We start from the raw sequence: 25854 nt of genomic DNA on the forward strand, positions 1-25854 counted from the left end.
ACCGCTATCAGATACAGGGGCTGACGGCCTTTCAGATTCTTGAAAGGTTACGGTTCTCGAAGGTAAAACTAAACAAGCCCTCGATGTGGAAGGCCTTTCGTTGTCTCGAACCACGTTTCTTAATACTGTTAGAAAGGATATTTTTTTAAATTAACAAAACGGGCCTCAAACATCTTACAGAAACGTTATACAAACAAACAGGGGTTTAGTTCTTACCCGGTCGGCAGACAGCCTGTCTAGGGACAACCACTTCTCTTGGTTGATCCTCGGAGACATTAATCACAGGCCTTTCGATAGTTTCTGTGTAATTAAAGAGACCGCCATTAATATATATTAAAACGTTTTCATAACTCTAATGAGCCGCTTCAAAACACAACCACACACCCATACATAAGAACCCTTGAGCGCAAACACAAAAATCTTACCGTCGTTGTTCCAGATGATCTCCTCAGCGTTGGGAATTAACTCCTGTTGACTGGCTGAAAAATAATTTTACAGAACTTAAAACAGATGTTATAACCTTATTTACAATACATGCCCACAACCCGCTCTGAGTCAATGAAAATAATCTGAAGACTTACCTAAAAACTCGTTTAAATCGAAGTCGTTGATGTTGTTTCCGGACATTGTTGATCTTTAGGCTTAAATCGAAAGGTCAGTATGAGTCTGTCGAGCTGAAGACCAGACCTTCATACTTATACTGATGGCCGGATGCCGGATCTGCTTGTAAGGCATTGTTCTGGGCTGGCCTTTGTGCCGTCCTGTTACCAATTAACATATCAAAACCAACCAATAAAATGACCCTGCATCAATTTCAAATAGAAACCAAGATGGCGACGATCTCTCTCCTCTCTACTCTAAACTTTTATTAGAACCTTTTGGTCTCTCAAAAAAACATTTTTAAGCATCAAGACCTATAGTCAATAAACACTAAGAATATTTCAGGCCTTTATACGCGCTAAAAAACAACCTGAGCCAAGAAAATAACTATAAAGATCTAAAATAAGTAGCGCTTTTACAGTGATTTTTTTTTTTTTTTTAATAGCGATGCTTTCTTTGGTATTAAACAAGTCACAAACTACTCAGAACAGCGTTTATCCCCACAAAAGAGATATTTGGGTTTATTTTACAAAGCTTATAAATTATATAGTTTAAAAGTATTCTGAATGTTTTGAGACCACACGCCATGCCTACGTTTGTCTGAGCCCACCCCCGTCCCCCGTGGTGTGAGTGATTTAGCCTTGAGTGTTGTGATCTATTTAGCATTGAGTGATCAGTTGTTTTTATTTTTTAAATGATTCCTTATCATCAGGGATTGAGCCTGCTAAAATACCTTAAAAACATATCCTTATCTTAAGTCTAACTCTTATGAGCTTTAAGACCCTAGAATGTATTTAAGTAAAACGAATGAACACATTATGTGTGAGATAAAATATAACCACAGCTTTTTTTTTTTTTTTTTTTTTTTACAAAAACAATTAACCTATACCGACAAACACCCACACACACACACACCCTCTTTTTTTAAATTTTATTTTTAATTAAATTTGAGGGGAGAGACAGAGCCATATACATTGGGGTTAACATAAGTACCCTATGCAAAACAGGAATTGTTAGGACCTGTGACCATTACAGACAACAGAACTTGTTGATCTTATAAAATGATTGGGCGAGAGAGAGAGAGATATAGAGACAGACAGAGACAGAGCCAGTGTGAATATGATAAACGCACTATTCAAAATGGCATTGTTAAGACCTGGGACCATTACAGACAACAGAACTTGTTGATCTTATAAAATGCTTGGGCGAGAGAGACAGAGAGAGAGAGACAGACAGAGACAGAGACAGAGACAGTGTGAATATGATAAACGCACTATTCAAAATGGCATTGTTAAGACCTGGGCCCCTTACATGTATATTTAAAAAAGACCCCCAACCACTACAGGAAGAGCCGACCCATTCACACTCTACAGTTGACCAACAAGAACAACAAGAACAACCGGTTATGGGTGGCCTTGTTGTTCAGGGTTTTAGGGGTGTACACTTTCTGACGGATATGACGTAGGAATAATTAAGGAAATAACTCTAAAATCACGCCCCCCAATTATGACGTAGGAATATTAATAAGCTTAGGGCATACGTCATAACAAAATAGGCCGCGCCCAAAAAACCCTACTATCTACTCCTGTGTGGTGCATTTTCTCTCTCTCTATCTGTGATTAAATCCTTACTTATATACATATGTCCAAGAACGTTTCTAAAGCTCATGTAAATCACATCACACGACGGGCCATCATCTTTTCGGTCACTTTGAAAGTTTTGCTCATGACAATCCTTTTCTATTGCGGCACGATGGCTGCCACCGAGGAAGGAAAGTCGTCCGCAGTTGGCTGCAAGCTTGCCTGAAGCGCAGGAAAGGACTTACTCGCGACGTGCCACTTAAAGACTGAAGAAGTGGGGGTCGGCCTCACCGAGAGCCCTGAGGATTATCTCACGTGGTAGAGCGCTCGCTTAGCATTGTAGTGTTATGTTGGGTGTATATGGATAAGAGCATTTGGGCTCTGAGCTGATGCACTGATCTAAAGAAAACCTCTCCCCCCCAAAGTTATCAGATTCCCTTAGCTCATCAGCTTGGAACTGGTTTGCATCAAAGTGACAGTTTTGGGGAGGATGGCACCAAGAAGAGGCCACATAGTTTGGAATTCTGCTATGAGATGTCTGGAGAAAGGGGCCTGTAGGTGATAAAAACTCTTTGAAGTGGACGAGAGCCAAAATCCCGACATAGAGCTATGAACCCAGGCCAACCGGCATTTCCAAAAGATGGCATGGATTGACATCAGTCATAAATCAAGCCCCCCTCCAATAGGACACTGGGGGCTGAAACCGAAATCCAATCTCAAAAACTCAAGAACCAATCACCTCTTGATCTGACAGACTATAAGGAACAGCGGGCAGTCTTTCTCGCTCTCTCTCACCTGAACCAGTAACTCGCTGCCACAGCTCAACTTGTAGCTCTGTTGCCAGAACCGGAACCAGAAACCAACTAAGTCTTTGCCGGCAACAGAAGAGTTAAACTGGGAGAAGGAGATTGAGCCGTACGAAGAATTCTTTTAAAGGACTTTATTAAATAAAGAACTTTACAGACTGCGCTGCCCGCCTGTGCCCACCTGATCAGTGGAGTTTTACAGCTGGACAATTGACTAAGTCGACTGTATACGAAAGTGTCAGTCATTTAAATAGCTATTTGAGTCTTAAGAAACTTGACCCTTGGAACAAACACGGCCCTGCTTTCCTCAAAGACTTTGTCTTCAAATAAGTACGGTGAGAGACCCTGCTTGCCAAGAAGATTTTGTGCACAACCTTGGAGCCTTCAAACCAGTGGAAAATCTGTTTGGAAACGACTCTACTTTCGCGAAACCCCAACTTCCAGGTGTATCGACTGAGTGGAAGTTCTTGGACAAAGCCGAACCGGACTGCCTTTGTTCCAAACCACACGGACCTCGTGCCGTGTGCTGTTATCTGAGCCCGAAGCCAGAGAGGCCTCTCTGCGACGAAGTTCAGATAAGTTTAACAGTTTGGAGTTCATGATTCATGACATTTGAGAAATCAATTAGAAATGTTAATCTGTGATTCATAACTCTAGAATGTGTAATATCATTTAGTTTTCTTAAATATAAATGTGTGTTGCATTAAACTGTTTTGTTGATAATTTTAGAAATAAAATCTGTCAACGCCGAGAAATATCTTCTCATTCCTGTTTAACTGTTTAGTCTGAAATTGACACAAGTTAATAGACATTAGAATATTGGTGGCCCTGCCTATCCTTTATCATTGAATAATAATCAGTTAAGGGAAATTGTGGTAACAAGTAATGATAGGATCTTTCTCGGCACCTAAACGTGAATGAGACTGATATATATATATAACGTGAAGTTACCTGACATAAATACTAACCTGCGTAGTTATTTAATGTCTGACTAATAATACTAACGAGAGACTCACCTTCGTCTTACTAACCGGTATTGTAGTCAATGTGTTTATAACCTTTTTTGTTTAACGATTTGTGTTATCATATGTGATCCCATGGTCTTTGATTTTGTCACGGAAGTGATTTGTCTTCGATTTGTTGATCTAGAGTTGAATTGTAATTAGTTTTTCCCTTTTGTATAATTAGTGTAGTGCTACATTTAGTCTTTGTTTTGAATACATTTGACAATTTATATCTTTGGAATTGGTGTCTGCGTCCAATTATTACAGAAATTGAGTTCTACAAGATTCCAGGATTCGTGATAAGGTGATACTATGAATTCACTTCTTTAATTGAAATGTATAAGTGTACCTTACGCTACAGCATGCGAGAGGCAGCGGGATCGATGCCCGCATTCTCCAAGGCCTCAGGCGCTCGTGCCCCGGTATCGGGGGAGAGTCGCTCACTTTTCTTGCCGCAGACACAGGCGCAAGGCATTGCCTGTTTGCCGTAAGGTTATCAGACACAACGCGCCGGCGACGGCTGCAGCATTAGCACGCCGGCTGGCCCTTCCGAAGTTCCCCAAAAACGACCGAGATGCCGCTTCGACGTCGTAACCCCAGGAACGACCGCAAAGGCACTCCAACCCTCAATCTTCCGATCCGAAGTCAGACCGAAGAGACTGTATGATGTTTTAGATTAAAGATAGTATGCAGACCGAGCAAGTTAGATTTATCGAGCTAGCAAACAGCAATTGAGGCACCTGTTCGGGACGTACCCTGTTGAAATTCCTGTCAACGATAAAAGGATCAAACGGTGGAGAAAAAGCCCGCAGGATGTTTGTCAAAACTCTGTTTGTGGACTGAATGGCTTTCCCAGATTGGCAGGGACTGTTTTTGGTATTGACTGAGGGACAGTTGTAAAAGACAACCTCTCACCAGACCTCAGGCATACACCAAAGAAAGCCACCTCACCTCTCCCCCGGATCTCACAAAACACAATCCCCCCCGCCCCCAGGGAAGACAGACCGCAATCGGACTCGGGCTTGATTGGATGAACGGCCGCAAACATTCTATGTCATTTTCTTTTAAAGCTTCACTCGTGCTTGTAAAAAACCGAGGTCTCACTGAAAGAATGCCCTGACGTGGTTGCTTCCAAGCTAGCTGGTTTACAAAGTTCCTTTTCGCTTTAACGATGATTTCCAAGAAGGGAAATAATCTATCTGTAATCTGTCAACACAGGCACCTTCTTCTCCGTTAAGCCACGCGGTCACCACCAGGAAGGTGAACGCACCAGGCCGACCCGGAGTTTTCGCCAATTCGTCTCCAAGCCTCCCAAGAGGGAACATAAACAGGCCTTATTCGCAGACACAGGCCCTCACGCAGGGAGACCACCGCTTCACCGCCGCTGCCCCTGCCAAGGGCCCCAGGTCCCACCGAGACTTGAACTCGGATCGCTGGATTCAGAGTCCAGAGTGCTAACCATTACACCATGGAACCAAGCCCGCTGCCCACCTCTTGCCCGTGACAAAAGTTTCTGCTCTACGCACACGTCTCGCTCTGTCGCACGGCCAAGTCCAGAGTGAGCCAAGTTGCACCCAGAGTGCTGCGTGTGGCGGGTCACTTCCGGAGCCGTCCCTGGTGGTCTAGTGGTCAGGATTCGGCGCTCTCACCGCCGCGGCCCGGGTTCGATTCCCGGTCAGGGAAGGTGGATTTGTTGCTCTTCCCCTAGGACCTGTGTGGTGCATTTTCTCTCTCTCCATCTGTGATTAAATCCTTACTTATATACATATGTCCATGAACGTTTCTGGAGCTCATTGTACATCACATCACACGACGGGCCGTGATCTTTTCGGTCACTTTGAAAGTTTTGCTCATGACAATCCTTTTCTATTGCGGCACGATGGCTGCCACCGAGGAAGGAAAGTCGTCCGCAGTTGCCTGCAAGCTTGCCTGAAGCGCAGGAAAGGACTTACTCGCGACGTGCCACTTAAAGACTGAAGAAGTGGGGGTCGGCCTCACCGAGAGCCCTGAGGATTAGCTCACGTGGTAGAGCGCTCGCTTAGCATTATAGCGTTATGTTGGGTGTATTTGGATAAGAGCATTTGGGCTCTGAGCTGAAGCACTGATCTAAAGAAAACCTCTCCCCCCCAAAGTTATCAGATTCCCTTAGCTCATCAGCTTGGAAGTGGTTTGCATCAAAGTGACAGTTTTGGGGAGGATGGCACCAAGAAGAGGCCAAATAGTTTGGAATTCTGCTATGAGATGTCTGGAGAAAGGGGCCTGTAGGTGATAAAAACTCTTTGAAGTGGACGAGAGCCGAAATCCCGACATAGAGCTACGAACCCAGGCCAACCGGCATTTCCAAAAGATGGCATGGATTGACATCAGTCATAAATCAAGCCCCCCTCCAATAGGACACTGGGGGCTGAAACCGAAATCCAATCTCAAAAACTCAAGAACCAATCACCTCTTGATCTGACAGACTATAAGGAACAGCGGACAGTCTTTCTCGCTCTCTCTCACCTGAACCAGTAACTCGCTGCCACAGTTCAACCTGTAGCTCTGTTGCCAGAACCGGAACCAGAAACCAACTAAGTCTTTGCCGGCAACAGAAGAGTTAAACTGGGAGAAGGAGATTGAGCCGTACGAAGAATTGTTTTAAAGGACTTTATTAAATAAAGAACTTTACAGACTGCGCTGCCCGCCTGTGCCCACCTGATCAGTGGAGTTTTACAGCTGGACAATTGACTAAGTCGACTGTATACAAAAATGTCAGTCATTTAAATAGCTATTTGAGTCTTAAGAAACTTGACCCTTGGAACAAACACGGCCCTGCTTTCCTCAAAGACTTTGTCTTCAAATAAGTACGGTGAGAGACCCTGCTTGCCAAGAAGTTTTTGTGCACAACCTTGGAGCCTTCAAACCAGTGGAAAATCTGTTTGGAAACGACTCTACTTTCGCGAAACCCCAACTTCCAGGTGTATCGACTGAGTGGAAGTTCTTGGACAAAGCCGAACCGGACTGCCTTTGTTCCAAACCACACGGACCTCGTGCCGTGTGCTGTTATCTGAGCCCGAAGCCACAGAGGCCTCTCTGCGACGAAGTTCAGATAAGTTTAACAGTTTGGAGTTCATGATTCATGACATTTGAGAAATCAATTAGAAATGTTAATCTGTGATTCATAACTCTAGAATGTGTAATATCATTTAGTTTTCTTAAATATAAATGTGTGTTGCATTAAACTGTTTTGTTGATAATTTTAGAAATAAAATCTGTCAACGCCGAGAAATATCTTCTCATTCCTGTTTAACTGTTTAGTCTGAAATTGACACAAGTTAATAGACATTAGATTATTGGTGGCCCTGCCTATCCTTAATCATTGAATAATAATCAGTTAAGGGAAATTGTGGTAACAAGTAATGATAGGATCTTTCTCGGCACCTAAACGTGAATGAGACTGATATATATATAACGAGAAGTTACCTGACATAAATACTAACTTGCGTAGTTATTTAATGTCTGACTAATAATACTAACGAGAGACTCACCTTCGTCTTACTAACCGGTATTGTAGTCAATGTGTTTATAACCTTTTTTGTTTAACGATTTGTGTTATCATATGTGATCCCATGCTCTTTGATTTGGTCACGGAAGTGATTTGTCTTCGATTTGTTGATCTAGAGTTGAATTGTAATTAGTTTTTCCCTTTTGTATAATTAGTGTAGTGCTACATTTAGTCTTTGTTTTGAATACATTTGACAATTTATATCTTTGGAATTGGTGTCTGCGTCCAATTATTACAGAAATTGAGTTCTACAAGATTCCAGGATTCGTGATAAGGTGATACTCTAAATTCACTTCTTTAATTGAAATGTATAAGTGTACCTTACGCTACAGAATGCGAGAGGCAGCGGGATCGATGCCCGCATTCTCCAAGGCCTCAGGCGCTCGTGCCCCGGTTTCGGGGGAGAGTCGCTCACTTTTCTTGCCACAGACACAGGCGCAAGGCATTGCCTGTTTGCCGTAAGGTTATCAGACACAACGCGCCGGCGACGGCTGCAGCATTAGCACGCCGGCTGGCCCTTCCGAAGTTCCCCAAAAACGACCGAGATGCCGCTTCGACGTCGTAACCCCAGGAACGACCGCAAAGACACTCCAACCCTCAATCTTCCGATCCGAAGTCAGACCGAAGAGACTGTATGATGTTTTAGATTAAAGATAGTATGCAGACCGAGCAAGTTAGATTTATCGAGCTAGCAAACAGCCATTGAGGCACCTGTTCGGGACGTACCCTGTAGAAATTCCTGTCAACGATAAAAGGATCAAACGGTGGAGAAAAAGCCCGCAGGATGTTTGTCAAAACTCTGTTTGTGGACTGAATGGCTTTCCCAGATTGGCAGGGACTGTTTTTGGTATTGATTGAGGGACAGTTGTAAAAGACAACCTCTCACCGGACCTCTGGCATACACCAAAGAAAGCCACCTCACCTCTCCCCCGGATCTCACAAAACACAATCCCCCCCGCCCCCAAGGAAGACAGACCGCAATCGGACTCGGGCTTGCACCTTTTGATTGGATGAACGGCCGCAAACATTCTATGTCATTTTCTTTAAAAGCTTCACTCGTGCTTGTAAGAAACCGAGGTCTCACTGAAAGAATGCCCTGACGTGGTTGCTTCCAAGCTAGCTGGTTTACAAAGTCCCTTCACGCTTTAAGGGAAATAGGGGAATAATCTATCTGTAATCTGTCAACACAGGCACCTTCTTCTCCGTTAAGCCACGCGGTCACCACCAGGAAGGTGAACGCACCAGGCCGACCCGGAGTTTTCGCCAATTCGTCTCCAAGCCTCCCAAGAGGGAACATAAACAGGCCTTATTCGCAGACACAGGCCCTCACGCAGGGAGACCACCGCTTCACTGCTGCTGCCCCTGCCAAGGGCCCCAGGTCCCACCGAGACTTAAACTCGGATCGCTGGATTCAGAGTCCAGAGTGCTAACCATTACACCATGGAACCAAGCCCGCAGCCCTACTCTTGCCCGTGACGAAGGTTTCTTCTCTACGCACACGTCTCGCTCTGTCGCACGGCCAATTCCAGAGTGAGCCAAGTTGTGCCCAGAGTGCTGCGTGTGGCGGGTCACTTCCGGAGCCGTCCCTGGTGGTCTAGTGGTCAGGATTCGGCGCTCTCACCGCCGCGGCCTGGGTTCGATTCCCGGTCAGGGAAAGTGGATGTGTTGCTCTTCCCCTAGGACCTGTATGGTGCATTTTTTCTCTCTCTCTATCTGTGATTAAATCCTTACTTATATACATATGTCCATGAACGTTTCTGGAGCTCATGTAAATCACATCACACGACGGGCCGTGATCTTTTCGGTCACTTTGAAAGTTTTGCTCATGACATTCCTTTTCTATTGTGGCACGATGGCTGCCACCGAGGAAGGAAAGTCGTCCGCAGTTGGCTGCAAGCTTGCCTGAAGCGCAGGAAAGGACTTACTCGCGACGTGCCACTTAAAGACTGAAGAAGTGGGGGTCGGCCTCACCGAGAGCCCTGAGGATTAGCTCACGTGGTAGAGCGCTCGCTTAGCATTGTAGCGTTATGTTGGGTGTATTTGGATAAGAGCATTTGGGCTCTGAGCTGAAGCACTGATCTAAAGAAAACCTCTCCCCCCCAAAGTTATCAGATTCCCTTAGCTCATCAGCTTGGAAGTGGTTTGCATCAAAGTGACAGTTTTGGGGAGGATGGCACCAAGAAGAGGCCAAATAGTTTGGAATTCTGCTATGAGATGTCTGGAGAAAGGGGCCTGTAGGTGATAAAAACTCTTTGAAGTGGACAAGAGCCGAAATCCCGACATAGAGCTACGAACCCAGGCCAACCGGCATTTCCAAAAGATGGCATGGATTGACATCAGTCATAAATCAAGCCCCCCTCCAATAGGACACTGGGGGCTGAAACCGAAATCCAATCTCAAAAACTCAAGAACCAATCACCTCTTGATCTGACAGACTATAAGGAACAGCGGACAGTCTTTCTCGCTCTCTCTCACCTGAACCAGTAACTCGCTGCCACAGCTCAACCTGTAGCTCTGTTGCCAGAACCGGAACCAGAAACTAACTAAGTCTTTGCCGGCAACAGAAGAGTTAAACTGGGAGAAGGAGATTGAGCCGTACGAAGAATTCTTTTAAAGGACTTTATTAAATAAAGAACTTTACAGACTGCGCTGCCCGCCTGTGCCCACCTGATCAGTGGAGTTTTACAGCTGGACAATTGACTAAGTCGACTGTATACGAAAGTGTCAGTCATTTAAATAGCTATTTGAGTCTTAAGAAACTTGACCCATGGAACAAACACGGCCCTGCTTTCCTCAAAGACTTTGTCTTCAAATAAGTACGGTGAGAGACCCTGCTTGCCAAGAAGATTTTGTGCACAACCTTGGAGCCTTCAAACCAGTGGAAAATCTGTTTGGAAACGACTCTACTTTCGCGAAACCCCAACTTCCAGGTGTATCGACTGAGTGGAAGTTCTTGGACAAAGCCGAACCGGACTGCCTTTGTTCCAAACCACACGGACCTCGTGCCGTGTGCTGTTATCTGAGCCCGAAGCCAGAGAGGCCTCTCTGCGACGAAGTTCAGATAAGTTTAACAGTTTGGAGTTCATGATTCATGACATTTGAGAAATCAATTAGAAATGTTAATCTGTGATTCATAACTCTAGAATGTGTAATATCATTTAGTTTTCTTAAATATAAATGTGTGTTGCATTAAACTGTTTTGTTGATAATTTTAGAAATAAAATCTGTCAACGCCGAGAAATATCTTCTCATTCCTGTTTAACTGTTTAGTCTGAAATTGACACAAGTTAATAGACATTAGATTATTGGTGGCTAATGATAGTAATGATAGGATCTTTCTCGGCACCTAAACGTGAATGAGACTGATATATATATATAACGTGAAGTTACCTGACATAAATACTAACCTGCGTAGTTATTTAATGTCTGACTAATAATACTAACGAGAGACTCACCTTCGTCTTACTAACCGGTATTGTAGTCAATGTGTTTATAACCTTTTTTGTTTAACGATTTGTGTTATCATATGTGATCCCATGGTCTTTGATTTTGTCACGGAAGTGATTTGTCTTCGATTTGTTGATCTAGAGTTGAATTGTAATTAGTTTTTCCCTTTTGTATAATTAGTGTAGTGCTACATTTAGTCTTTGTTTTGAATACATTTGACAATTTATATCTTTGGAATTGGTGTCTGCATCCAATTATTACAGAAATTGAGTTCTACAAGATTCCAGGATTCGTGATAAGGTGATACTATGAATTCACTTCTTTAATTGAAATGTATAAGTGTACCTTACGCTACAGCATGCGAGAGGCAGCGGGATCGATGCCCGCATTCTCCAAGGCCTCAGGCGCTCGTGCCCCGGTATCGGGGGAGAGTCGCTCACTTTTCTTGCCGCAGACACAGGCGCAAGGCATTGCCTGTTTGCCGTAAGGTTATCAGACACAACGCGCCGGCGACGGCTGCAGCATTAGCACGCCGGCTGGCCCTTCCGAAGTTCCCCAAAAACGACCGAGATGCCGCTTCGACGTCGTAACCCCAGGAACGACCGCAAAGGCACTCCAACCCTCAATCTTCCGATCCGAAGTCAGACCGAAGAGACTGTATGATGTTTTAGATTAAAGATAGTATGCAGACCGAGCAAGTTAGATTTATCGAGCTAGCAAACAGCAATTGAGGCACCTGTTCGGGACGTACCCTGTTGAAATTCCTGTCAACGATAAAAGGATCAAACGGTGGAGAAAAAGCCCGCAGGATGTTTGTCAAAACTCTGTTTGTGGACTGAATGGCTTTCCCAGATTGGCAGGGACTGTTTTTGGTATTGACTGAGGGACAGTTGTAAAAGACAACCTCTCACCAGACCTCTGGCATACACCAAAGAAAGCCACCTCACCTCTCCCCAGGATCTCACAAAACACAATCCCCCCCGCCCCCAGGGAAGACAGACCGCAATCGGACTCGGGCTTGATTGGATGAACGGCCACAAACATTCTGTCATTTTCTTTTAAAGCTTCACTCGTGCTTGTAAAAAACCGAGGTCTCACTGAAAGAATGCCCTGACGTGGTTGCTTCCAAGCTAGCTGGTTTACAAAGTTCCTTTTCGCTTTAACGATGATTTCCAAGAAGGGAAATAATCTATCTGTAATCTGTCAACACAGGCACCTTCTTCTCCGTTAAGCCACGCGGTCACCACCAGGAAGATGAACGCACCAGGCCGACCCAGAGTTTTCCAAGCCTCCCAAGAGGGAACATAAACAGGCCTTATTCGCAGACACAGGCCCTCACGCAGGGAGACCACCGCTTCACCGCCGCTGCCCCTGCCAAGGGCCCCAGGTCCCATCGAGACTTGAACTCGGATCGCTGGATTCAGAGTCCAGAGTGCTAACCATTACTCCATGGGACCAAGCCCGCTGCCCTCCTCTTACCCGTGACGAAGGTTTCTGCTCTACGCACACGTCTCATCTGTCGCACGGCCAAGTCCAGATTGAGCCAAGTTGCGCCCAGAGTGCTGCGTGTGGCGGGTCACTTCCGGAGCCGTCCCTGGTGGTCTAGTGGTCAGGATTCGGCGCTCTCACCGCCGCGGCCCGGGTTCGATTCCCGGCCAGGGAAGGTGGATCTGATGCTCTTCCCCTAGGACCTGTGTGGTGCATTTTCTCTCTCTCTATCTGTGATTAAATCCTTACTTATATACATATGTCCATGAACGTTTCTGGAGCTCATGTACATCACATCACACGACGGGCCGTGATCTTTTCGGTCACTTTGAAAGTTTTGCTCATGACAATCCTTTTCTATTGCGGCACGATGGCTGCCACCGAGGAAGGAAAGTCGTCCGCAGTTGGCTGCAAGCTTGCCTGAAGCGCAGGAAAGGACTTACTCGCGACGTGCCACTTAAAGACTGAAGAAGTGGGGGTCGGCCTCACCGAGAGCCCTGAGGATCAGCTCACGTGGTAGAGTGCTCGCTTAGCATTGTAGCGTTATGTTGGGTGTATTTGGATAAGAGCATTTGGGCTCTGAGCTGAAGCACTGATCTAAAGAAAACCTCTCCCCCCCAAAGTTATCAGATTCCCTTAGCTCATCAGCTTGGAACTGGTTTGCATCAAAGTGACAGTTTTGGGGAGGATGGCACCAAGAAGAGGCCAAAAAGTTTGGAATTCTGCTATGAGATGTCTGGAGAAAGGGGCCTGTAGGTGATAAAAACTCTTTGAAGTGGACGAGAGCCGAAATCCCGACATAGAGCTACGAACCCAGGCCAACCGGCATTTCCAAAAGATGGCATGGATTGACATCAGTCATAAATCAAGCCCCCCTCCAATAGGACACTGGGGGCTGAAACCGAAATCCAATCTCAAAAACTCAAGAACCAATCACCTCTTGATCTGACAGACTATAAGGAACAGCGGACAGTCTTTCTCGCTCTCTCTCACCTGAACCAGTAACTCGCTGCCACAGCTCAACCTGTAGCTCTGTTGCCAGAACCGGAACCAGAAACCAACTAAGTCTTTGCCGGCAACAGAAGAGTTAAACTGGGAGAAGGAGATTGAGCCGTACGAAGAATTCTTTTAAAGGACTTTATTAAATAAAGAACTTTACAGACTGCGCTGCCCGCCTGTGCCCACCTGATCAGTGGAGTTTTACAGCTGGACAATTGACTAAGTCGACTGTATACGAAAGTGTCAGTCATTTAAATAGCTATTTGAGTCTTAAGAAACTTGACCCTTGGAACAAACACGGCCCTGCTTTCCTCAAAGACTTTGTCTTCAAATAAGTACGGTGAGAGACCCTGCTTGCCAAGAAGATTTTGTGCACAACCTTGGAGCATTCAAACCAGTGGAAAATCTGTTTGGAAACGACTCTACTTTCGCGAAACCCCAACTTCCAGGTGTATCGACTGAGTGGAAGTTCTTTGACAAAGCCGAACCAGACTGCCTTTGTTCCAAACCACACGGACCTCGTGCCGTGTGCTGTTATCTGAGCCCGAAGCCAGAGAGGCCTCTCTGCGACGAAGTTCAGATAAGTTTAACAGTTAGGAGTTCATGATTCATAACATTTGAGAAATCAATTAGAAATGTTAATCTGTGATTCATAACTCTAGAATGTGTAATATCATTTAGTTTTCTTAAATATAAATGTGTGTTGCATTAAACTGTTTTGTTGATAATTTTAGAAATAAAATCTGTCAACGCCGAGAAATATCTTCTTATTCCTGTTTAACTGTTTAGTCTGAAATTGACACAAGTTAATAGACATTAGATTATTGGTGGCCCTGCCTATCCTTAATCATTGAATAATAATCAGTTAAGGGAAATTGTGGTAACAAGTAATGATAGGATCTTTCTCGGCACCTAAACGTGAATGAGACTGATATATATATAACGAGAAGTTACCTGACATAAATACTAACCTGCGTAGTTATTTAATGTCTGACTAATAATACTAACGAGAGACTCACCTTCGTCTTACTAACCGGTATTGTAGTCAATGTGTTTATAACCTTTTTTGTTTAACGATTTGTGTTATCATATGTGATCCCACGGTCTTTGATTTGGTCACGGAAGTGATTTGTCTTCGATTTGTTGATCTAGAGTTGAATTGTAATTAGTTTTTCCCTTTTGTATAATTAGTGTAGTGCTACATTTAGTTTTTGTTTTGAATACATTTGACAATTTATATCTTTGGAATTGGTGTCTGCGTCCAATTATTACAGAAATTGAGTTCTACAAGATTCCAGGATTCGTGATAAGGTGATACTATAAATTCACTTCTTTAATTGAAATGTATAAGTGTACCTTACGCTACAGCATGCGAGAGGCAGCGGGATCGATGCCCGCATTCTCCAAGGCCTCAGGCGCTCGTGCCCCGGTTTCGGGGGAGAGTCGCTCACTTTTCTTGCCGCAGACACAGGCGCAAGGCATTGCCTGTTTGCCGTAAGGTTATCAGACACAACGCGCCGGCGACGGCTGCAGCATTAGCACGCCGGCTGGCCCTTCCGAAGTTCCCCAAAAACGACCGAGATGCCGCTTCGACGTCGTAACCCCAGGAACGACCGCAAAGGCACTCCAACCCTCAATCTTCCGATCCGAAGTCAGACCGAATAGACTGTATGATGTTTTAGATTAAAGATAGTATGCAGACCGAGCAAGTTAGATTTATCGAGCTAGCAAACAGCAATTGAGGCACCTGTTCGGGACGTACCCTGTAGAAATTCCTGTCAACGATAAAAGGATCAAACGGTGGAGAAAAAGCCCGCAGGATGTTTGTCAAAACTCTGTTTGTGGACTGAATGGCTTTCCCAGATTGGCAGGGACTGTTTTTGGTATTGACTGAGGGACAGTTGTAAAAGACAACCTCTCACCGGACCTCTGGCATACACCAAAGAAAGCCACCTCACCTCTCCCCCGGATCTCACAAAACACAATCCCCCCCGCCCCCAGGGAAGACAGACCGCAATCGGACTCGGGCTTGATTGGATGAACAGCCACAAACATTCTGTCATTTTTTTTTAAAGCTTCACTCGTGCTTGTAAAAAACCGAGGTCTCACTGAAAGAATGCCCTGACGTGGTTGCTTCCAAGCTAGCTGGTTTACAAAGTTCCTTTTCGCTTTAACGATGATTTCCAAGAAGGGAAATAATCTATCTGTAATCTGTCAACACAGGCACCTTCTTCTCCGTTAAGCCACGCGGTCACCACCAGGAAGGTGAACGCACCAGGCCGACCCGGAGTTTTTGCCAATTCGTCTCCAAGCCTCCCAAGAGGGAACATAAACAGGCCTTATTCGCAGACACAGGCCCTCACGCAGGGAGACCACCGGGTCACCGCTGCTGCCCCTGCCAAGGGCCCCAGGTCCCACCGAGACTTGAACTCGGATCGCTGGATTCAGAGTCCAGAGTGCTAACCATTACACCTTGGAACCAAGCCCGCTGCCCACCTCTTGCCCGTGACGAAGGTTTCTGCTCTACGCACACGTCTCGCTCTGTCGCACGGCCAAGTCCAGAGTGAGCCAAGTTGCGCCCAGAGTGCTGCGTGTGGCGGGTCACTTCGGGAGCCGTCCCTGGTGGTCTAGTGGTCAGGATTCGGTGCTCTCACCGCTGCGGCCCGGGTTCGATTCCCGGTCTGGGAAGGTGGATCTGTTGCTCTTCCCCTAGGACCTGTGAGTAGATAGTAGGGTTTTTTGGGGCGCGGCCTATTTTGTTATGACGTATGCCCTAAGCTTACGTCATAATTGGGGGGCGTGATTTTAGAGTTTTTTCCTTAATTATTCCTACGTCATATCCGTCAGAAAGTGTACACCCCTAAAACCCTGAACAACAAGGCCACCCATAAAGACCCCCCCCCCCCCCCTGAAGGCAACGCCCCGAAAGTCTCCTCTCTATTTAAGACCCCGCGCTGCTTTTAGGCAATACCTCTTTAATTCTCAGCATCTGAAACATCCCGCTTCTTCAACATGTCTAGCGACATCAACATGAAACCCCGCAAGAAACAATCCCGGGCAAGGGTTCCTGTACTCACCAATTTGAAGATTGAACGCTCCTGGGTGTTGTTCTGGGGGAGTCGACGGGGTTACCGCTTTAAAAGGGATCCCAGCTATGTTGGAGTGGAGCTTTTTGCTTTGGGAGAGAAGGAGGGTACGTTGGAACCTTTTGAGACGGTGATTGAATACTCTTTTGAGGACTGGTTGAAGGTGATGGCATGGAGAGACCTTGGGCTTGTGGATAAGACTCTAGAAGGCTTGCAAGAGGGTCCAAGAGAAGGCGAAACGGAGTCTCCGACTCAGAGTTTTGAAAGGTGTGAATGGGAATGCTTGCAGAACTACGGTACAGTGGTGAAGAGTCTATCTCTAACTACTGATCGTAAGGTTTTGTTTAGCAGTACCCTGATTACAAACCCTATTGAAGGGGTTGTGGAGGATCCAGAAAAACAGGTTACTGAAATTATGTTTGACGCCATGGACTGGCCGTTCTTGAAAGAGGTCATAAACTGTATAAATGATGGTTTTGACATCTTGACCAAATGTTCACAACTGGATTCTGTTAGAAGGAGAATATGCTGGATTATGGATTATATATCCCCCTTGAATGACGACGACGATGATAAAACAGACGACCTGTGGGGGGTTGGAGGGGGGTCTGACGGCTCAGGGTCTACTCTCTTCTAAGAGGGCGGTGTGTCGTGACGTAGTGAAGAGATAGGATAAAAGGCGCAACAATTCATTCATGGTTTAAAATTAAAGAGAATGTCTTACCCGAAAGCTGCGGACGTCGACAGGCTCTACAGGCCTCTTCAAACCCGGGATCACCCCTGGTTCTATTCCCCAGATTTTGTATACACTCCGGAACCCTCTGACTGCGGTTACCCTCCAAGACCTCAGACCCCGGTCCCTCAGGACGAAACAACATGCGGAGCGATGGATGTCCAAATGAGTCTCGGGGATCCCCAGCCTCTGGAGCTCATGGAGGGCCTCGATTTTGCCGAACTGTCTACCGTCTGTGCGTCTCAGGAGGGGGTCAGTCCAATGGATGTAGAAACACCCCACAAACCACCAGGCGACCCAATGAGCATCGGACGGTCTCGGGGGCGTGATGAAGACGCAGGATTTATGCCCGGGGTAGGTGTCCAAGTAAGCAGAGTGGTTAAAAGCACCCTGGTGTATATTCTGAGTGCTCTCATCGACCGAGCTCTGAAAGAAGTCTGTCGGGGGTGTGAAGTGAATCACCCCAGTCAGTTGAGACACAGTTGTTTGTTTGAACCAGACCGTTACTATTTCCTGTTCTATTTCAACGTGTTTTACAGAAGACTGAACAAACCGTGGCTGAAACCGGCACTAATCAAGGCTCTGTCTTACTCCCACATACATGTCACTGCTGGACAAGTCCAGAAAATCATAGATGAGATTTTGCTGGAGCTGAAAAAGGAGCCGTTTATAATAGAGAAACTTGGGCAGCTGCTCAATGACCTGGATGAGCCAAGTAGAAAAACCGCTGGCAAGCTAAAAGCTTATTTCTTCCGTAAAGAAGTTAAAGCTGGGGGCAGCGACGAAGAATTCGACATCTACGCCACTGATTCAGACTCTGACCTGAACTAAGGGACTTTGAACATGGGGAATGTTCTGGACTGCTGCTGCAACTGGTTCTGTCATCAACACTCTGCAGCTAACCTGAGAGCGCTATTACACCATGTGCTTGACAGAAAAGTAGCCAACGCGAGCCTTTTCTCTACAGATTTAACCATCGATGAGGATCAACTTTCAAACCTGGAAAAGTTAATGGTTGCTGTAACAAAGACCGGGGGGTACGAACACTGGGATGAAGCGCTCAAGGGGGCCAAGAATGATATTAGGCCATTTCATCAACATCTGTATGACCTTTTACTGAGCATGTTTAATACCCCTCTGTTTACTTTTAAAATAGGTAATATTGTTGTTTTATTTACATATGTAACTGAGGTGTGTGCCTACAAGATAAAGAAACAGGTATTTGTTGATATAGATCAAGTAACCAATCATCTGATTTCTTTTTGTCTGGACCGTAGAAAAAATTGTTGTGTATGTTATACTTTTCTCAAATGTCTAAAAAGGGGTATCTGCTCTCCTGAAGTTGAATAAAAAACCTTGTATAAAAACTTTGCGCATAGTGTGGGTCTGTGTGTTTATTTGGCAGAATGACTCGGCAAGCTCCCCAAATGCATGAACTATACTACAACCCAGCCAAGATTGGGGGTTTGGCGGGTAAGAAGGGTTTTCAAAGAGGACTCGCTGAGGCCGGCGTGAAGGTTAATGATGTGGTTGTTTCAGAATGGTTACGGGAACAAGACGCCTATACCTTACATAAACCTCTCAGGATTAACTTTAAAAGAAACCGTGTATATGCAACTGACATAGACTCACAATGGCAAATGGATCTAGTCGATATGTCAAATTTATCAAAACATAACAATGGTCACAAATTTATGTTGATGTGTATCGATGTGTTATCAAAATATGCCTGGGCTCGCATTCTACATAATAAAACAGGTCGGGCGGTGACAAGGGCCTTTGAGGATATATTGTCCCAGGGACGATGTCCTAAAAAACTGCAGACTGATAAAGGAAAAGAGTTTCTCAACAGAGAATTTCAGAATCTACTGAAGAGACACAAAATACATCATTTCACCACCGGTAATGAGCTTAAGGCATCGGTGGTGGAGAGGTTTAACCGCACCATAAAGACCAAAATGTGGAGATATTTTACAGCGGTCAACACGTTCAAGTATTTTGATAAAGTTCAGGATTTTATCGATGCTTACAACCAAGGGTATCACGCCAGTATTAAAATGAAGCCTATAGATGTTGATCAAAGTAATTCTTTTAAGGTCTATAAAAAATTATACGGCCCATTTATTAAGAAGGGGAAAACTACTTATAAGTTCAACATCGGTGATGTGGTTCGCGTTTCAAAGCTAAGGAGTACTTTTGCCAAAGGTTATGAACAAACATTTTCTGACGAATATTTTACAGTTACCGAACAGGTGGCTAGAGACCCCCCCGTGTACCGGTTAAAAGACTATGACGGGGAGGATATAGAAGGAACGTTTTACGAAGCCGAGATACAAAAAATTATTGTGGGTAAAGACATTGTATACAGAGTTGAAAAGATATTAGCTGAGAAAACCCAGAACCGGAAAAAATATGTGTTGGTGAAATGGCTTGGATGGCCTGAAAAGTTCAATAGTTGGGTCCCGGAACAACAGGTTTGTGATATTCAAGCCTTATAACAACATGCCCGCTGGTGTGATGGGGTCATTACTTTCGATACTCAAGATGGAATCAGGAGGCTTCTACGTGACTCTACCCAGTAACGCCTCTCTCGATATATACCCTAAAAATGAAATATCCAGTTACACGGTACAATTTGGAAAATCTATAGATCTAAGGGGGTCGTGGGAAGTGGGGTTGGCGGAAATACAGTATCCTTACACTTGGGCTGTTTTACAAGATAAGGATGCCACCTTCGCCATTTTTGACGATGTTAAAAAGAGTCAATGGACATTCACGATGCAAGGAGGTTATTATGACAATGTGGATACAATATTAGATGAGATGCATAAACAGTTCTCAGAAGGCACCCCCAACATCAAGCTATATTACAACCCTATTAAAAACAGAGTGTACAAGGTGTCAAAACCTGGTATTAGCATTCAAACCAAAGGACAACTGGGGCGTATATTAGGGTTCTATTCTGACACAGAGAGCAGGTTCTCAGAAGTGGTGGCACCCTTCCCGGCTGACATCAGTGGCGGCTTTTACACTCTTTATGTGTATACGGATATCATAACACACCAGAGGGTCGGGGATAGCTATGTCCCCCTTTTGAGAAATGTACTTATTAAAGGTAAAAGCAATGACATGGTCACAATTACTTATGACAAGCCACACTACGTACCAGTCTCAAAGACCCACTTTGACAACATCACGATCGAAGTAAAATCGGATCAGAATATCAACGTACCCTTCCGCTTCGGGAAAGTTATTGTCAAACTACATTTTCGACCCCTGAAACAGTGTGTACATTATTAAAATGGCTACCTCGAGGGGTTATGTAGATCCTAGCGCCTATGTGGATTATTACAAGATGCAAGCCGTGAACGGCTTGCCCGGTTTTGTAGGAGCCCCCACAATGTATGGAGCCGGTCTAGGAGGACTCTTTCGTGGTCTCTTTAGAATGGCCGTACCCCTGCTTAAGAGAGGCTCTGCTATAGCCAGACCCCACTTGAAATCAGCGGCTAAAAATATTGTTAGTGACGTGTTCACCAATGTTATGAACCGGGCAGCTAGCCATGAGCAGCAGGAGGGTTCGGGTCTCATGGTAATGGCGAGGAGGGGGGGTAAAAGAAGAAACAGTATGTGTCCACCAGGGCGACGAAGATCCGTGGCTAACAAAAAACGAAGAAGCTCTCATTCTCCAACATATCGTGGAAACACTCGGAGAAGGAAGCAGCACAAGAAAAAACCTGCAAAAAGAAAGTCTCAAAGAAAGACAAATAGAGCCTCAGGATACATCTTTTAAAAATGTCTTTTGTCCACAGTCTATCGGAAGAATGCGTCAAATCAGAACTGGATCTGTTTACAGTTCCATACACTCAAACGAGTATAGATAAGAGCATATATGTAGAGATACCCCCTCTTTCCGCAATTTCAGATACGGCCCCTCTGGAGTTTTTTATTGCTGGCAATGGCGAGGATTATATTGATTTGAATAACACATTTATTTTAATGAACTGTAAAGTGACTGATGAGGATGGCGATGCAATCGAGAAGACGGCCAACGCTGGGGTCATCAATTACCCGGTGGCCACCATGTTTTCACAGGTGGATGTGACCCTGGGAGATCGGCTCATTAGTCAAAGCAGCAATACTTACCCCTATAGGGCCATGATGGAGTGTATCCTTAATTATAGTGAGGAGACCCTAAGCAAACAGTTCAGCCCCGGCCTTTTCTTCAAAGACACCCCAGAAGCTATGGACGACCAGGATCCAGAGGGACTCAATAAGGGTTTGCAAAAAAGAACGGCCTTTTCAACAGAAGGGAGGACCTTTGAGCTAATGGGACATATTCATGCAGACATATTTTTCCAAGAAAAACTCATGCTCAACGGGGTAGACATTAAAATTAAAATGATCCGTAGTAAAAGTGCTTTTTGTCTGATGACCCCTGATACTGAAAAATATAAACTGACCATATTATCGGCCTCGCTGTTTGTGAAAAAAGTATCCGTCTCCCCGGCGGTTAAACTAGGACATGCGCAGGCTTTAATGACGGCAAACGCCAAGTACCCGATCGAAAGAGTCTATATGAAAGTCCACAGTATCCCCGCAGGGACACGGGTGATGAACCAGGAAAATCTGTTTCTAGGCCAGCTCCCAAAACAGGTTATTATAGGTCTCGTGGATAATGATGCATTTACCGGGGTTTACAACAAGAACCCCTTTAACTTTAAACATTATAACGCGGAATTTATAGCACTGTACGTCGATGGTGTGCAGGTTCCATCCAGACCTTTTCAACCTGACTTTGAAAACGGCAACGCGGTTCGTGAATATTACAGTCTAGTACTGGCTACGGGTCGCCATCTCAAGGATCAACCTCTGCTGATCGATCGCCGGGAATACTGCAGCGGTTACACCCTGTACGGTTTCAACCTGACCCCTGACGAAGAGTGTGGACAACATTTTTCACTGATGAAGACGGGCAATATGCGTTTGGAGATGCGTTTCAAGCAGCCTCTACCACGCACTGTAAATATGGTCGTGTATGCTGTGTTTGACAACATTATTGAGGTGAATCAGAGGAGAAACGTTCTGTATGATTATTATTAAAATGAACACCAGAGAGCTCAACCACATCATGAATGCCCTGGACGGCTCACGGAAAGTGTTTCAAGGAGTCTACGCCTGCGACCAGCTGCCTAAATTTAAGATCAAGAATTTACCTGCAATGTACATAATCAACACACACCCTAAAAATATGCCCGGAGAACATTGGCTGGCTATTTATCTAAGGGAGGACCGCCGTGGGGAATTTTTTGATTCCTATGGAAACCCCCCGGATTTCAGACCTTTCCCTCGGAAGATCAATAACTTTCTGCTCAACAACTGTCAAGAAACCATTTACAGCGGTCATCAAGTACAAAGTCTTCAGACCTTCACTTGTGGTCAACACTGTGTGTTTTTCTTATATCATAGATCTAAAGGAAGGTCATACCCCGATATTATGTCCTTGTACAGTGAGGATTTAGGCCAAAATGATAAAAAAGTGGCAGAGTTTGTCAGGACACTGTGGACCCCCCCTTATAACACAATTACTTACGACCCTAGCCAGCCATGTATACAGATGGGGTGTTCTTGTGAGGATTTTAAAAGATGTCATGCGTGTTAAAGTGAAAAAATAATGAAAACAGCCTTTGAATCATTAGTTTTGTTTTTATTCAACACAAATCTTATACAAAGCAGGGTTATGTTATAAATAAATGTACAACATTTGAAAATAAAAATAAAAAATAAAAAAATTGTTTGTCGGTTCCTTATTTACAGGGGAGACAAATAAAAACATGAGATTAATAAGCTTCCCAACGATGGATAGATCCTGAGGAGGGTTGCTCAACACGGTCAGAGTAATGAGATATCGGCGTCAGATCAGTCACCACCTCTTTACACAGACGGATTTTTTGTCGCGTTTCCTGGTTAGGGACTGTTGATTGGGGCATGTTCAGACAGGCCATCGCCTGTAGGAAAGCATTCCAGCCTACAGGTCGGCGACTATCGGGTACCTTATTAGTGCTAGTGACACTCTTCAACAAATCAAACATGTGTGAACCTTTGATCAGTTGTCCTTTAAAAACAAATTCACCCTGTTCATTCCAAGTCGTTACCCGCGGTTTCTGAACCATTTTGTGCAGAATATATTCTGCATGTCTTTTGCTTCTGGCCGGCATGTTTCTCAAAACATCCGTTACAACATCTCCCTCTGAACTCTCAACAGGTTCGGGCACCGCAACATCTTTATCAACCGTACCCCCCGCATCAGTCCCAGAACCATTTTCTTGAGAGGCCATGGTTAAAGTTAAAATGTTTTGATCTTTTTCACCCTGTCTAACCAGACGGAGGTAGCGCTGTAACGTGTTGCTATACATCTGGGCTTTGGAATACTGATTTAAATCGGCCCTGGCCAGTATAGCTTTCATTTCAGAGTCCAGGTTGTTTTCGGCCGTTTGTCTAATGGGCTCTGGCCCGACAACATTTTTTCTCAGTTTCTCAAGCTGCTCCTGAGGGATCAAAAACATTTTCTGAGCATATTCCATTATTAACCCACTCTGGAAGCTAGAAGACTGGTTAGGAAAGGCACGGCTATGCTCAACAGCGGTCCTATAAAACCTCCGGTTTGATTAATCTTCTTTCTTTTTCTTTTAATAGAATACTTCTTATTAGCGATGATCTTGATAACCGCTTTTTGTTTTTTGAGTTTAGAATGTTGAGAAGGGGTTAGGGGTATATTACCGCGTAAGATGTTAAAAGCTATTTCACACAGGGTCTCGATCAAATCCGAGGGGGCCCCTGCCAGCACAGCTTTCCTATGGCGCGGGCTCCCCTCAAATAACATTTGCAAAAGCGGCAGATTTCTTTTAATCCGAACAGACATTCTTATTTATTTCCTTTTCTTTAGCACATACACTGCCGGCCAATCGGGCGGGCACAAACCTGTTCTGAGGCGAAAGTCTTCTGGGGTTTGTGCTTTTAAGTCCACAATCAAGTACCCGTAGGGTTTTTTGGTGGCATCCTCAAATGCCTCCAAAAAGAATTTGGTCTGGTTAGGGTACATTTGACGAGCCAAGACGGTGACCTGTAGTTTATCTCTGGGGTTTTTAAAAATAATTATATAATTGGCATTTAAATTAATAGTGCGGCTTTTTTTACCTTGAAAAAATAGATTTTGAACTAAATAAATAATACTTAAATTCCTATGATGAGTGTACTTTGTGAAAGCTTTTTCCACTTCACTGATGTCACCGGCCTGCTCCATCAGGTCATCAAGGATCACTAGATTAGTTTGTCCGGGCGGGAACAGGTCATCGTCACACAACGAGGCGGGGAGACCTTGCACAAATTTCAGATTATTTTTTTTTGATGCCAAATCATCGTAGAGAGGTTGCCAGCAAGAGTAACACCACACTATGTTGTCAAGAGCTTGGGACACGGTTGCGTCCACATCTTCTATGATGTTCTTTATAAGATAGCTCTTACCCGAATTGGAGGGACCGGCTATAATACAGGAGAAAGGGTGTTGAAGTCTGTTATCAAAACCACTGCTAATATCCATAAGGCAGAGTGGTATAATCAGTCTTCAACACTCTTTTATTGTACACCACCCTGAACCGTTTGTTTAGTGATCTATTTTCCAATGTGTACCCCTTTTTATTGTGATAGATCTGATTTCCGGCTGTAATAATCTCGCGAGGAGGCGCGTCTTTCTCGGTTACAAAACTTTGTACCAGGGTCGTCAGAGACTTGATGTTAATGAGCTTGTTGTTACAATGGTTCAGAGTGAAACCCTTAACTTTCATACAGGTCTTACCCGCAGCCGTTCTGTATGCGTAAGTCTTAGGACCCCCTGAAACAAACTCCACTATGTGGTCCTGAGGATCTAGCTCGCTCGTTAACTCCCCAAGGTAGTCCCCGAGGGGAGGGACCCAATCCCCTGGCCTGGTGACAAAGATTACAGAGTCAGTATCATGATAGAGCGTGCGTTCCTGCAGCTGATCCATTAAGTTGTACAGTTCAAGCCGGGCGTAAGCCGTGGTAAAAACCGCTATGAAAACATTAACGTTTCCCTGTTTGGTGGGGAAATCTTTAGGGGCCCTCCACTGGACCTGTGCCACGTGGTCATTTAAGAATTGAAAGTGTGATACTGCATGTTGTTTGGAAAAGATAAATTCTATAAACTGTTCAGGGGTTTTAATCAAGGTTGTGTTTAGACGGTTATTTCTTTCCCCAAACTTACCCCACAGACTGTTTAAAATCAGTTTGGACATTTGTCTCTTGGCGGGGTTTACAGTTATGTTCCCCGGCTCTAGACGGATCCCTTCCTTTTCAAAATATTGCTGAACGTACCGCTCTTTGGCAGCGGAGTCAACACACCATGAGGGATAGCCCGATGCCTCCTGTTTCCCTTTCAGATGGGTCATAATGTACTCAGCAAAAAGAGTATCAGATTTTTCAGAAAAATGCCAAACCTCATACACCTTACCGACTCTGTAACCTTTCTCCACCGCCTTGTCAAGCTCAATGCT

At 44.8% G+C, this 25854-nt stretch overlaps 7 non-coding genes across 7 annotated transcripts; 4 read left to right on the plus strand and 3 right to left on the minus strand.

The window, feature by feature from the left end:
* Nucleotides 1-5394: 5394 nt before the first annotated feature.
* Nucleotides 5395-5466, minus strand: trnaq-cug (transfer RNA glutamine (anticodon CUG)). The gene has a single exon. It is a non-coding gene; the product is annotated as a tRNA-Gln (tRNA).
* A 135-nt stretch (nucleotides 5467-5601) lies between these two features.
* On the plus strand, nucleotides 5602-5673 carry trnae-cuc (transfer RNA glutamic acid (anticodon CUC)). Its single transcript has one exon. It is a non-coding gene; the product is annotated as a tRNA-Glu (tRNA).
* Nucleotides 5674-8910: 3237 nt separating this feature from the next.
* Nucleotides 8911-8982, minus strand: trnaq-cug (transfer RNA glutamine (anticodon CUG)). Its single transcript has one exon. It is a non-coding gene; the product is annotated as a tRNA-Gln (tRNA).
* Nucleotides 8983-9117: 135 nt separating this feature from the next.
* trnae-cuc (transfer RNA glutamic acid (anticodon CUC)) lies at nucleotides 9118-9189 on the plus strand. The gene has a single exon. It is a non-coding gene; the product is annotated as a tRNA-Glu (tRNA).
* Nucleotides 9190-12572: 3383 nt separating this feature from the next.
* Nucleotides 12573-12644, plus strand: trnae-cuc (transfer RNA glutamic acid (anticodon CUC)). Its single transcript has one exon. It is a non-coding gene; the product is annotated as a tRNA-Glu (tRNA).
* Nucleotides 12645-15877: 3233 nt separating this feature from the next.
* On the minus strand, nucleotides 15878-15949 carry trnaq-cug (transfer RNA glutamine (anticodon CUG)). The gene has a single exon. It is a non-coding gene; the product is annotated as a tRNA-Gln (tRNA).
* A 135-nt stretch (nucleotides 15950-16084) lies between these two features.
* On the plus strand, nucleotides 16085-16156 carry trnae-cuc (transfer RNA glutamic acid (anticodon CUC)). Its single transcript has one exon. It is a non-coding gene; the product is annotated as a tRNA-Glu (tRNA).
* Nucleotides 16157-25854: the final 9698 nt, after the last annotated feature.

This window comes from Amia ocellicauda, unplaced genomic scaffold, assembly GCF_036373705.1.
Source record: "Amia ocellicauda isolate fAmiCal2 unplaced genomic scaffold, fAmiCal2.hap1 HAP1_SCAFFOLD_150, whole genome shotgun sequence".
Classification (NCBI taxonomy): domain Eukaryota; kingdom Metazoa; phylum Chordata; class Actinopteri; order Amiiformes; family Amiidae; genus Amia; species Amia ocellicauda.